The following is a 12,683-nucleotide window of genomic DNA, read 5'->3' on the forward strand; positions in this document are numbered from 1 at the left end:
TGTAGACCTGGATCTTGGTATATGCCATCAGCTTCTTATTAATTATTAAGCCATACTCTGGTCTCCTTCTGGGGTGCTTTCATTGCGCTAATTCTCCATCAATATAAAGTTCCTGTTCTCCCCTATAGAGACATCTGAACACTTTCACTTTGCGATGTTCTACAAAATGCAGATTTCACTAAAGTCATACAGTGTATGAAGCTGGTTTCCCATTCAGGGTTGCTTTTTCAAGCAGCAACAGCAAGTCAGTGAAACAATGACTTTAATCGGGAGCAAAGACTGATATTTTGAGTTCCAGGAAAAGGAGACTTTCACAGCAAAAAGAGAAGTTTGGAAAATTTTATATAACTGCTCTACATTATGGAGAGACCATTTTCAAATGATAACTCACTACCTCAATTCAGGGTTGTGCTTCAAGCATAATGTGTTATATAAGGTATGATAGCCAAATATTGGCTATAAAACAATGAAGGTTCAAAGGACAATAATTGGCAATTAAACTTTGGATCAGATACTTTGTTATGACTAAACAGTGAATTAGTGTTTGCATTCAATAGTTCCCGGAAATACTGATGAAATATTGGGCTGGCCCTGTCTTACTTCTGGATTTCTAACTTGTGCCCTTTCTCAGCATCCTATAATGTGACATATCTTAATTCCTCACGACAGTTCCCCATGATGCCTAAATATTGGTGTGTTGTGTTTAGTCGTTTAGTCGTGTCCGACTCTTCGTGACCCCATGGACCAGAGCACGCCAGGCCCTCCTGTCTTCCACTGCCTCCCGGAGTTGTGTCAGGTTCATGTTGGTTGCTTCGCAGACACTGTCCAGCCATCTCATCCTCGGTCGTCCCCTTCTCCTCTTGCCATCACACCTTCCTAACATCAAGGTTTTTTCCAAGGACTCTTTTCTTCTCATGAGATGGCCAAAGTACTGGAGCCTCAGCTTCAGGATCTGTCCTTCAAGTGAGCATTCAGGGTTGATTTCCTTTAGAACTGATAGGTTTGTTCTCCTTGCAGTCCAGGGGATTCTCAAGAGCCTCCTCCAGCACCACAATTCAAAGGCATCAATTCTTCGGCGGTCTGCTTTCTTTATGGTCCAGCTCTCACTTCCATACATCACGACAGGAAAAACCATAGCTTTGACTATTCGGACTTTTGTTGGCAAGGTGATGTCTCTGCTTTTCAAGATGCTGTCAAGATTTGTCATCGCTTTCCTCCCAAGAAGAAGGCGCCTTTTAATTTCAGGGCTGCTGTCTCCATCTGAAGTAATCATGGAGCCCAGGAAGATAAAATTTGACACTGCCTCCATATCTTCCCCTTCTATTTCCCAGGAGGTGATGGGACCAGTGGCCATGATCTTAGTTTTTTTGATGTTGAGTTTCAGACCGTTTTTTGCACTCTCCTCTTTCACTCTCATTACAAGGTTCTTTAATTCCTCCTCACTTTCTGCCATCAGAGTGGTATCATCTGCATATCGGAGGTTGTTGATATTTCTTCCGGCAATCTTAATTCCGGCTTGGGTTTCTTCCAGTCCAGCCTTCCGCATGATGTATTCTGCATATAAGTTAAATAAGCTGGGGGACAATATACAGCCTTGCCGTACTCCTTTCCCAATTTTGAACCACTCAGTTGTTCCATGACCAGTTCTAACTGTTGCTTCCTGTCCCACATATAGGTTTCTCAGGAGACAGATAAAGTGGTCAGGCACTCCCATTTCTTTAAGAACTTGCCATAGTTTGCTGTGGTCCACACAGTCAAAGGCTTTCGCATAGTCAATGAAGCAGAAGTAGATATTTTTCTGGAACTCTCTGGCTTTCTCCATAATCCAGCGCAAGTTAGCAATTTGGTCTCGAGTTCCTCTGCCTCTTCGGAATCCAGCTTGTACTTCTGGGAGTTCTCGGTCCACATACTGCTGAAGCCTACCTTGGAGGATTTTGAGCATAACCTTGCTAGCGTGCGAAATGAGTGCAATTGTACGGTAGTTGGAGCATTCTTTGGCACTGCCTTTCTTTGGGATTGGGATGTAGACTGATCTTTTCCAATCCTCTGGCCACTGTTGAGTTTTCCAAACTTGCTGGCATATTGAATGTAGCACCTTAACAGCGTCATCTTTCAAGATTTTAAATAGTTCAACTGGAATGCCATCACCTCCACTGGCCTTGTTGTTAGCCAGGCTTTCTAAGGCCCACTTGACTTCGCTCTCCAGGATGTCTGGCTCAAGGTCAGCAACTACATTGTCTAGGTTGTCCAGGATATCCAAATCTTTCTGATATAATTCCTCTGTGTATTCTTGCCACCTCTTCTTGACGTCTTCTGCTTCTGTTAGGTCCCTCCCATTTTTGTCTTTTATCATGTTCATCTTTGCGCAAAATGTTCCTCTAATATGTCCAATTTTCCTGAACAGATCTCTGGTCTTTCCTTTTCTGTTATCTTCCTCTATTTCTTTGCATTGTTCATTTAAGAAGGCCCTCTTGTCTCTCCTTGCTATTCTTTGGAAGTCTGCATTCAATTTTCTGTAACTTTCCCTATCTCCCTTGCATTTTGTTTCCCTTCTCCTCTCTGCTATTTCTAAGGCCTCGTTGGACAGCCACTTTGCTTTCTTGCATTTCCTTTTCTTTGGGATGGTTTTCGTTGCTGCCTCCTGGACAATGTTACGAGCCTCTATCCAAAGTTCTTCAGGCACTCTGTCCACCAAATCTAGTTCCTTAAATCTGTTCTTTACTTCCACTGTGTATTCATAAGGGATTTGGTCTAGATTATACCTGGGTGGCCCAGTGGTTTTTCCTAATCTCTTCAGTCTAAGCTTGAATTTTGCTATGAGAAGCTGATGATCAGAACCGCAGTCAGCTCCAGGTCTTGTTTTTGCTGACTGTATAGAGCTTCTCCATCTTTGGCTGCAGAGAATATAATCAATCTGATTTCGATATTGCCCATCTGGTGATTTCCATGTATAGAGTCGCCTCTTGTGTTGTTGGAAAAGAGTGTTTGTGATGACCAGCTTATTCTCTTGACAAAACTCTATTAGCCTTTGTCCTGCTTCGTTCTGAACTCCAAGGCCAAACTTCCCTGTTGTTCCTTTTATCTCTTGGCTCCCTACTTTAGCATTCCAGTCCCCTAGAATGAGAAGAACATCTTTCTTTGGTGTCAGTTCTAGAAGGTGTTGTAAATCTTCATAGAATTGTTCAATTTCAGTCTCCTCAGCAATGCTGGTTGGTGCATAAACTTGGATTATTGTGATGTTGAATGGTCTGCCTTGGATTCGTATTGACATCATTCTATCATTTTTGGGATTGTATCCCATTACAGCTTTTCCCACTCTTTTGTTGACTATGAGGGCTACTCCATTCCTTCTACGGGATTCTTGCCCACAATAGTAGATATGATAATCATCTGAGCTGAATTCGCCCATTCCTGTCCATTTTAGTTCACTGATGCCCAGGATGTCGATGTTTATTCTTGCCATCTCCTGTTTGACCACCTCCAGCTTCCCAACGTTCATAGATCTTACATTCCAGGTTCCTATGCAGTATTTTTCTTTGCAGCATCGGACTTTCCTTTCACTTCCAGGCACGTCCACAGCTGAGCGTCCTTTCGGCTTTGGCCCAACCACTTCATTAGCTCTGGAGCTACTTGTACTTGTCCTCCGCTCTTCCTCAGTAGCATGTTGGACGCCTTCCGACCTGAGGGGCCCATCTTCCAGCGTCATATCTTTTAGCCTTTTGTTTCTGATCATGGGGCGTTCTTGGCAAAGATACTGGAGTGGCTTGCCATTTCCTACTCCAGGTGGATTGCGTTTAGTCGGAACTCTCCACTATGTCCTGTCCGTCTTGGGTGTCCCTGCACGGCATAGCCCATAGTTTCTCTGAGTTACTCAAGCCCCTTCGCCACGACAAGGCAGCAATCCATGAAGCGGTACCTAATAAAAATAGGTATGAAACTTTGAAGTATAATTGCCTAATGAGGTGCCTTGTAAGTGGATATGGTTCATGGTCAAAACAGGGGGTACCATATTGCGAAATGTTGAGGTAGGGTGCCCCTTTCAATCATGAGTTGCTTGTCCTTTTGAAGAAAAAAAGCTTTATGGAGAAAAATACCATTGGTGCCCAGGTACTACATATCAGTTATCATAAACTCTGTTGATGTAATTTTGCACTGATCTATGCTGGCTGATGCGAGTCTGCCTTTGACAGTAACAGGGAGAAATGGAAAATCTGTCTGATAATAATGGTTTTCACATGCAGTCATATTAGATCAGCTTTTCTTCATTTCGTCCTTGTGATCCTCATTAAGAGGCATTTTGTTTTGAGACCATGTTGTTTACATGACAGGACCTCCGCTCTGCCTTTGTTTGGTGAATGAGGCAGGACACTTCTGTTTGCCTGAAACCGTTATCATTTGCAGATCCTTGTCTTAGACAGCATTTGAAGTGCCTGTGTAAACCTTACTGAAGGGGGAACAGTGAGCATTATACAGGATAGAATGCTGAATCCTGTTGTTAATCCCAACTAGAGTTGGTCCATTGAATAACTGAGACTTAAGTCAACATTTATATTAACTTCCATTGATTTGGAAGTTAATATAGATGTTGACTTGAGTCTCATTTGTTGGCACCAAAGTGGATTTAGCCTGTAGTGCTAAATAGTTGTTCAAAGAGGACTTTTTGCTAGATTGGGAAAGAGGAAGATGAAAGGATCATGCATTCCTTCCCCTCTGTAAGCAGTCTACACTTTGCAAGTATTGCATCTGCATCGGGCCCTTCTGTCAGGAGTTTGGATGCATTGCGTTAGATGTGAAGATTACTACTACTACTACTACTACTACTACTACTACTACTACTACTACTACTACTACTACTACTACTACTACTACTACTACTAATAATAATAATAATAATAATAATAATAATAATAATAATAATAATAATAATAATAATAATAATAATAATAATAATAATAATGTACGCCAGCCTGTGCTGTTCACTGACTTGAACATTGCCTTCCTTGCTGTTCATTGCCTTGAAAAGTTTTCTGCAAGCTTTGGATGGCTGTGATGCCTTGCAAGGCACTGCCCAATGCTATGGTGGTGAGGGAATGGCAGCATGCCACAGGCAAATTGAAGTGCTTTCCACTCCCATGGGGCACTTGTATCTGAGCCATTAACCAATGTAATTAAAAAAAGGTTAACAAAGACCTGCCTATGTCATAATGTACTTTTCTATATAAAATATTTAAGGTCAAGTGTTTTAACAATGTGGCTTCATTCTCATTCAATTTTCATCACATGATTAACTGCATTCAAATCATGGGATGTATCACAAGTTATATGTTAAATATATATCTGCAGGAAGACAGTCTAAGTCTGTCTACTGTTTCTGGTCTGAGGATTTTTTTTTACTTTCTTCCCAGTCTTTAAAGCAGTGCTTCTCAACCTTTGACCTTCCAGGCATTTTGGAGTTCAATGTTCAGAAGCCACAGTTACTTCTACTAATGGTCAGGGATGTGGGGGAGGTCAGACCTAGAACATCTGCAGTGCCAAAAGCTGAGAACCACTGATTCAAAGGCTCCATCTCTACCCTTTGTGGGGTGCTTCCCTAAGGATGGGTCCTAACGCTAGCAGTCAAAGGACATTGTGAAGCTAGTCCATTTCCCCCTTCTTAATAATTTTGAGTCCAGACCAGGCATTCTGCTACTTGTTCATTTATATTCATTTAGTTGTAAGAATTTGACTTAACCAGGGAGGCAAATTTTCTCCTGTACTCTCTCTGTGTAGTTTAATTGGTATCACCTTAGAGTTTTGCAAAATGGTCAACTTCGATGCAAATTCAACCAAGGTAGATAAGAGTGTACTCCGTATTGTAACGGTGGCTGCAGGTCGAAAAGTCTGTAGGTTGAGTCTCCATTGATCTACAATGCATTGAAAACCAATTAATGCCGTAACCGGCCATTTTTATTCCATTTTCATTACATTTTGGGTTTTTTCTGGTTTGTAGGTCGATTCTCTGGCTGCAAGTCGAACCTAAATTTTGCTGCCAGAGAAGTCTGTAACTCGAAGCCGTCTGTAAGTCGAGGGTCCACTCTACAATGAATGTCTATGCAGTCCTCAGGACTGAACTGGATAGATAGTGCATTTTATGAGAGTGGTGATATGACTTTGGTCTTTTGAATCTTGGAATGTTTGTCACTTTTATTTACTTACTATTTATCATTTCAAATTGTATGATGAATTTAGAAAATATACCTCTGAAGCTACTATGCAAACCTGTTTCTGGAGCCTGTGATTTTTTTAACTCAAGAACATCTGTTCAAATAGGGAATTGTAGGTCATTGTACTGTGCTTAGGAAGAAGGAAGTTGACAATTGACCTTGAACATTTTCATCCAAAATCTTATAGCTGTGTTTTATTATTCAGTGACTACTATAAATTATAGTGGCAGGTACAAAAAGTCCATTCAAAGTGGGGCATAAATAAAGCATTAAAAATAATGCATCTCATTCTTCAGTTTGTTGAAAGAAGGGCCAAAGGATTCAGTTTAACATTCAAGAACCTTTTCCCGGTTTGATTGATATTAGAGGTGAAACAAATGTGCATGCAAATAAAAATGTGAATATACATTTATTTAATGAATGTTAGAATTCAAATTTTCATAAGCAGTTTACAATTCAGGAGTGTGTTCCTGTTTCAATAGGAATATTAACATTTTACCCTTCAACTAATTTTCTTAGGAATTGTATTTTTTTTTTAAATTTGAAAATGTCCTTTTTAAAGAAAGAAAAAATAAAACCCCAAACCTTAAGTACACAATTCAAAGTGAAGCACTTTAATGTTTCACTGGTTTCAATAGGGATTTTCCCCCAGTTGAAGCAATTGGACCTAAAAGTGCTTAACTTTTAAAATCAAAAATTTACTGAGCACCATCAGTTTAGGTAAATCCCGCAATCCTGCTTAACAGTAATAATAGCATTACCAATTCAGGTGAAATATTCCAGTTTTCCTTCATTGCATCCCAAAGGTTCATCATTTTGCCTTTCACCATGGTTGTCAAGGTCGCTGGACAAGAATAACAGCTATGATAGATTTAGTGGAGGGTGGAAGAAAGATGAATATCCACTGGCAATGCAGAAGAGAACTGATTAACTCTTTGCAACCATGCTATCCTTTTTGTTTTGTTTTGTACTTCCTCTTAACATCATAGGGGTGTTTATGAGATTAGTGGAAATAGTAGGTGAAACCTCTTGTCACGAGTAAGCAATCACAGACAGAGACATCTTAGCCCATGTCAGCAGTAGGAAATGAAATGCCATCTGTGACAAGGAAACAGACAATTGCTCCTTTCCTTTAAGTGTAACTCTCCCCGTGTACAAAAGAGATCTGGATTTCTGTTCTCAGTTTCTTAATCTGAATTTATTTAGGGATGACTAGAAATTCTACATCTTAACATTTTGCTAAATAATGGTAACATTGAAAACTCCCCATTTCTCTTATTCCATATGGAGTCAAAAGAAAAAAGCCAGATTTATAGCCTGATTATTAAGACACACTGGGGAAAGAACAGATCCCAGTGTGCTGCCCTGAATGGAATCTGGCTCGGTTTTACTACTTGTTTCTTTTTTCCCTTCCCACAGTTTCACATGTTTTCACCCGCTCCCATCCTGTTTTCTCCCTTCAGGTTTGGTGATCCTTTCTCCTCTGAGCATTAATAATCAAGATAACGTTCTCTCAGATGGCAATGCGACTCTTGTCTTTCCAGCGTGGCGTTACTGGAGGCTGCTTTCTTTTCCTTGGTCTTAATCCCTGAGATACCTGCCCCATCAGTTCAGTGAAGGAGGAAGCCTTACAGAATTAGACTGGATATGTGACTGGTTCTAGTAATACGTGTAAAATATAAAGACATGCAGATAAAGATGCCGAAACCTCATTAATCTCAGGGTCTTGCAGAGTGAGATTGCATCTGCTAGACTAGAGGATGGCTTAGTGGCAGAATAGAGTGGTTCCTCACATTACGACGTTAATTCGTTCCAGCGAAATCACTGTAGAACGAAAATGTAATGCGAAAATTAAAAACCCCATTGAAACGCATTAAAACCCGTTTAATGCGTTCCAACGGGCTAAAAATTCACCGTCCAGCGAAGATCCTTCATAGGGCGGCCATTTTCGGTGGCTGTCTTGCGAGGAATCCACCCCAGAAAACAGCAGGGAGCCATTTTATTTACCCAGTGGCCATTTTGAAACTGCGGATCAGCTGTAAGAAAATCATCATTTTGCGAAGAATCGGTTCCCAAAGCAGGGAACTGATCATCACAATACAAAAAAAGCCTATTCAGACCATCGTTTTGCGATCACAAAAACATCGTCGTAATGCGGTTTCTTCGTAATGGGGGGCAATCGTAAAGCGGGGCACGACTGTACTGTCTTGACATTCAGAAGACCTTCAGTCCTAGTCTTTGACATTTCTGGTTAAAAGAATTGCAGTCGATCGTAGGTCATGAGAAAAATGTGTTTTTTGAATACCGAGACAGCTATAGTACTCACTGCGATGGGCAAAAGGTCTGATGTGTGTAAGGCAGCTTCCTATTTCTAAACACAAGCTTTGGGTATTGAAAGGCAGGTTTATATTTGCTGAATATGGTTAGCCTGGCTTGTTCATTAGTTCTATTTTTCCCTTTCCTTTATGAGGTGGATTTCAGACAATATGGTCTGGTTAGGAACGTCATAGAAGTGAGGTATCAGCATATTCTAAACATCCCACACCTCTTTGATGGCACTGATAGCAGGGCACATATTAGGTAGTGCTCACATACCCTGAAACTGAAAACTGGTGTCATTCCTGAGTAGATGAAGCTACACAGTAGGATATTGGCCAATATAGAGGAATGGGAAGCTTGCCCTTTTCCAGCCTACCACAGTTTCTGCCATTGCATCATTGACTTTCACAGGGACTCTGATATGTTGTCAATGCAAGTATTAAACTTCAAGTATAAGCCTGTGACACCTTGCTGTGCAGAATCACAGGGCAGGTGTTTGTTACAATGTTCTTGATGCATTCTCTAAATCTTCATCTGGATTGTACTTGAACAGTTGTCATAACAATTATCATCACCAGAAATTCAGAGCATCATAGAGTTAGAAAGTAACAAGATTTAGCCTAGACCACTTGAGCCATTATCGATTAATCCAGGATATAGTCACAAGCAGAGAAAAGGCTGAAGTGATGGACCACAAATTTTTGTATGTGGGTCAGTCTTTAGCCAGAAGAAGCAGAAGCAGCCTTAGCTAAAAACACAAGAAGCTGACTTATACCAAGTCAGGCCATTGATTGCTCTAGCCCTATATTGTTGACACTGACCTGCAGCCATGTTTCCAGGCTTTTTAGCAGACTTGCTTCTTAGCTCTCTGTGGAGATCACTACTGTTTCCTGATGGTCTTCCATCCAAGTACTGACACCCCCCCATTTAGCTCCCAAAATTGTAGAAGACTGGGTGTGTTCAGGATGATATAATGATGAAACTGGAGACTGGTTGTCAAAATAGATAAGTGAACCAATGGCTTGATGACCTTTTAAGTCTATTACTAAGTAAATACATAATATTTTACTAAGTAAATACATAATAAATCAGAGTGTGTGTTGCAGAAACAAGTTTCACATGACTCACATAGCTGCGGACTATGAGGGAAAACAATCTAATGTGAGGAAAAATTTCAACCTCTTCATTTTACTTTATTTAAAATATTTTTACCTCATATAAATGGCCATATTTAAAATTGCCTCTCTTCACTACCTAAAGGTAGGTTTATGTCGAAGCATGATCCAGACCCATACAGTGGTTACTGCAATAGCCTCATGAAGTCACTTTTTACATGTGAGCGTACAGACTTGATTTGATTTGATCTATAATCCATTTCTTTTTCTTTCTGGCTGACCATGGTAACAAGAAAGTTCTTCCAACACTGCATTTCAGTTTTTTCCCTCCTTTTTTACATTTTTATTGCCTGTGCATAGTAATTGGGAATGTATTCATGTGGATGAACTTGGCCTTGGTTTCTGTGACACATCCTTACACTTGTCAGGACTGGGGCGATGCCGGAACCATGCAACCTTAGTGCATGCAAGATCGGCCCCAGACTCTAGAGACTGCAGGACTTGGTCCTTTCCCTGAAGCTGTTGCCCAGCTCCTCAGGAGGGCCACCTGTGGAATCTGAGGACTGGGCTATATGAGAACAGGCTTTCCCTGCCGACCTTTGTCTCAGCAAGGAAGGTCTCTGGCTGTGGTGTTATTCCTGTTTTGCCTGTCTGTCTTGCCTCGCCTGCCAAACCTCCTCCTTCCTGCCTTGCCTGGTGGTTCCTGCTGTGCCTGCTTACCCTGGTGTTTCCTGCCTTGCGTCCCTGGGCCCTTCTGCTTTGATACTGTGCCTCCTGACTTCGACTCCTGGGCTGCCTGACCACAGTTTGCGTCATCCTTCTACTTGGCTCCTGATTGGACTCAAAACCCTATCTGGTTGGTCTCTGCTTGGGCTGTGGGGTTGTTTCTAACTTGTTCCTGTGGTCTTGCTCTGGACTGGGTCCTGGTGCCTCTTCTACTGAACCCTGACAACACTTTCTGATCCTCTCTATTTCTTTTTTAGTTGCCCTTCCAAGCCTCAGTCTTCTTCTGACCATATAAGCAAAGCAAAAAATAGAGTGTCCAAGCTGGAGGAAGTTCCAATACATTTTCAATATAAGTTTTAAATCCAATAATAATAGTTGAAACTGTTTTAAAACTTATTTGTGAAGGAGATAAAAATTATTGTTTTCTTTATAATGGTGAGGGCAGATGAAATGGTAGTAAAGGTTGGCCTAATTCAGAAAAAGGTAAGACTCAGACCTGATCTCAAGGTGAAAAATAATTGGACAGCATAACAGATGAGCCTGTTATGGAGTTGGCATCCCGTAGGCAAGTTAGTGTATTTCTGCCTAACACCAAAATCTGACTTGACGACATGGCCTTTCATGTATCAGCAGGCAATGAATGGAAATCTGTCACTCTTGTGATGAACATGCATTCAGTGGGCACTAAACTGTTGTGATTTATTTAAGTGAAATGCAGTGATTTACTTTAGATATGTCTACTACAACTCTTGAGGAGGAGACTCTTGAGAGTCCCCTGGACTGCAAGGAGAACAAACCTATCCATTCTAAAGGAAATCAATCCTGAGTGCTCACTGGAAGGACAGACAGATTCTGAAGCTGAGGCGCCAATACTTCTCATGAGAAGAGAAGACTCCCTGGAAAAGACCCTGATGTTGGGAAAGTGTGAAGGCAAGAGGAGAAGGGGACGACAGAGGACGAGATGGCTGGACGGTGTCATCGAAGCAACCAACATGAATTTGACCAAACTCTGGGAGGCAGTGGAAGACAGGAGGGCCTGGCGTGCTCTGGTCCATGGGGTCACGAAGAGTCGGACTCAAGTTAACGAATAAACAACAACAACAACTACAAGAAAAGTCAACTACTTAAGAACTTTACAGAACAGAAAATGTCTGTGATCTTATTTTAAAGGATATGAATGAATATAAAAACATTATTTCATTGTTATCTTGTGTTTTTAAAAAACTTACCTCCGCTTTTGTGACAGCAACTATGTACTTAAATCCACTTGGTCATCAGCCTGGATCAGCATATAGGAACAATATATATTTGTGAATCAGACTATACACAGATGATGTTTGAAGGGTAATTTCCCACGGGTCATTTTTTTTCCTGCTGAGTTTTTCTCCCCATGAGCCTTTATCTGGAAAGGATTGTAGGGAGAGAACATTACAAGAACAGAGATGTAAATAGATACCACCATGACTGTCAGCAATGATTTCCTTGGTAACAGACGCTAGAAAAGATGCCAATGTGTTTATGGACACAGTGGGACGCAGCCTGGTTCACATGACATTTTCTCCTTCGGCTTCATACATGAAGGGGTTTGCTTGCAAAAAAAAAAAGATGTATCACATATATAAACCAACCTTTGCTGAAAATCACTGTCAAGTGTTTTAAGCAGAGGATATATCTGAAGAAGGCCCTGGTAGGAATAACATCCCATCCCCCCCACCCCCACCCCCGAGATGAGCAGGAGGCTTGTTAATTCTGATCATGAAAGCCAAGATTTCAGTTGCCTTTACATGCTCAAAACAGACTTTGAAATGGAAATATAGTGCGGTCATGCTATAAACAAAGCATTGTCTTCTCTAGAAACAAATAAATGCCTTAAACTGTTAGACCTGCATGGTGCTAACTTAATAACAGACAATGATATGAAGTTCTGAATAAAGCAAGCACATTCCCAGAGATAGAAAGTGCTATAAACAAATTACTGCTTAACTGCGCAGATACCATATATGAATTTATTTCTCCTCTAGCAACATTGTTTTCTGAGTTCCCTGTGTGTGCATATATCTCATTTTTCTCTGTAAAATTTCTATAAACAGAACTAGACATAGATACCTTTCTTTTCAATTGCATACAAATGTTAGGGTAAAAATAGACACGGGATTATTATTATCTTTGAGTCCTCACATGGTCAAATACAGCAAATTTTGGAAAATTTAAAAAGGAACAGTGTTGAAGTAGGTCCCCTATTCATCTTTTGTGGGCTTGTTTCTTGAAACTAATGAGCAAGCAGGAGAATAGGCAGAAAAACTATGGAACTGAAGGACTA

At 40.8% G+C, this 12,683-nt stretch overlaps 1 protein-coding gene across 2 annotated transcripts in view; it reads left to right on the forward strand.

Annotated features, from left to right (window-relative positions):
- Positions 1 to 12,683, forward strand: part of LOC110089505 (monocarboxylate transporter 2) — a 48,463-nt gene that overhangs the window by 15,368 nt on the left and 20,412 nt on the right. Inside the window, exon 1 of one of the 2 annotated variants that reach the window (XM_078385102.1) lies at positions 4,681 to 4,712. The exons of the other annotated variant lie outside the window; for it this stretch is intronic. The gene's annotated coding sequence lies outside the window, so the exon portion shown is untranslated. Of the gene's footprint in view, positions 1 to 4,680; positions 4,713 to 12,683 lie in introns of those variants that run through there. 2 annotated transcript variants of the gene reach the window in all.

The sequence above is a fragment of the Pogona vitticeps genome, chromosome 2, assembly GCF_051106095.1.
Source record: "Pogona vitticeps strain Pit_001003342236 chromosome 2, PviZW2.1, whole genome shotgun sequence".
NCBI lineage: Eukaryota > Metazoa > Chordata > Lepidosauria > Squamata > Agamidae > Pogona > Pogona vitticeps.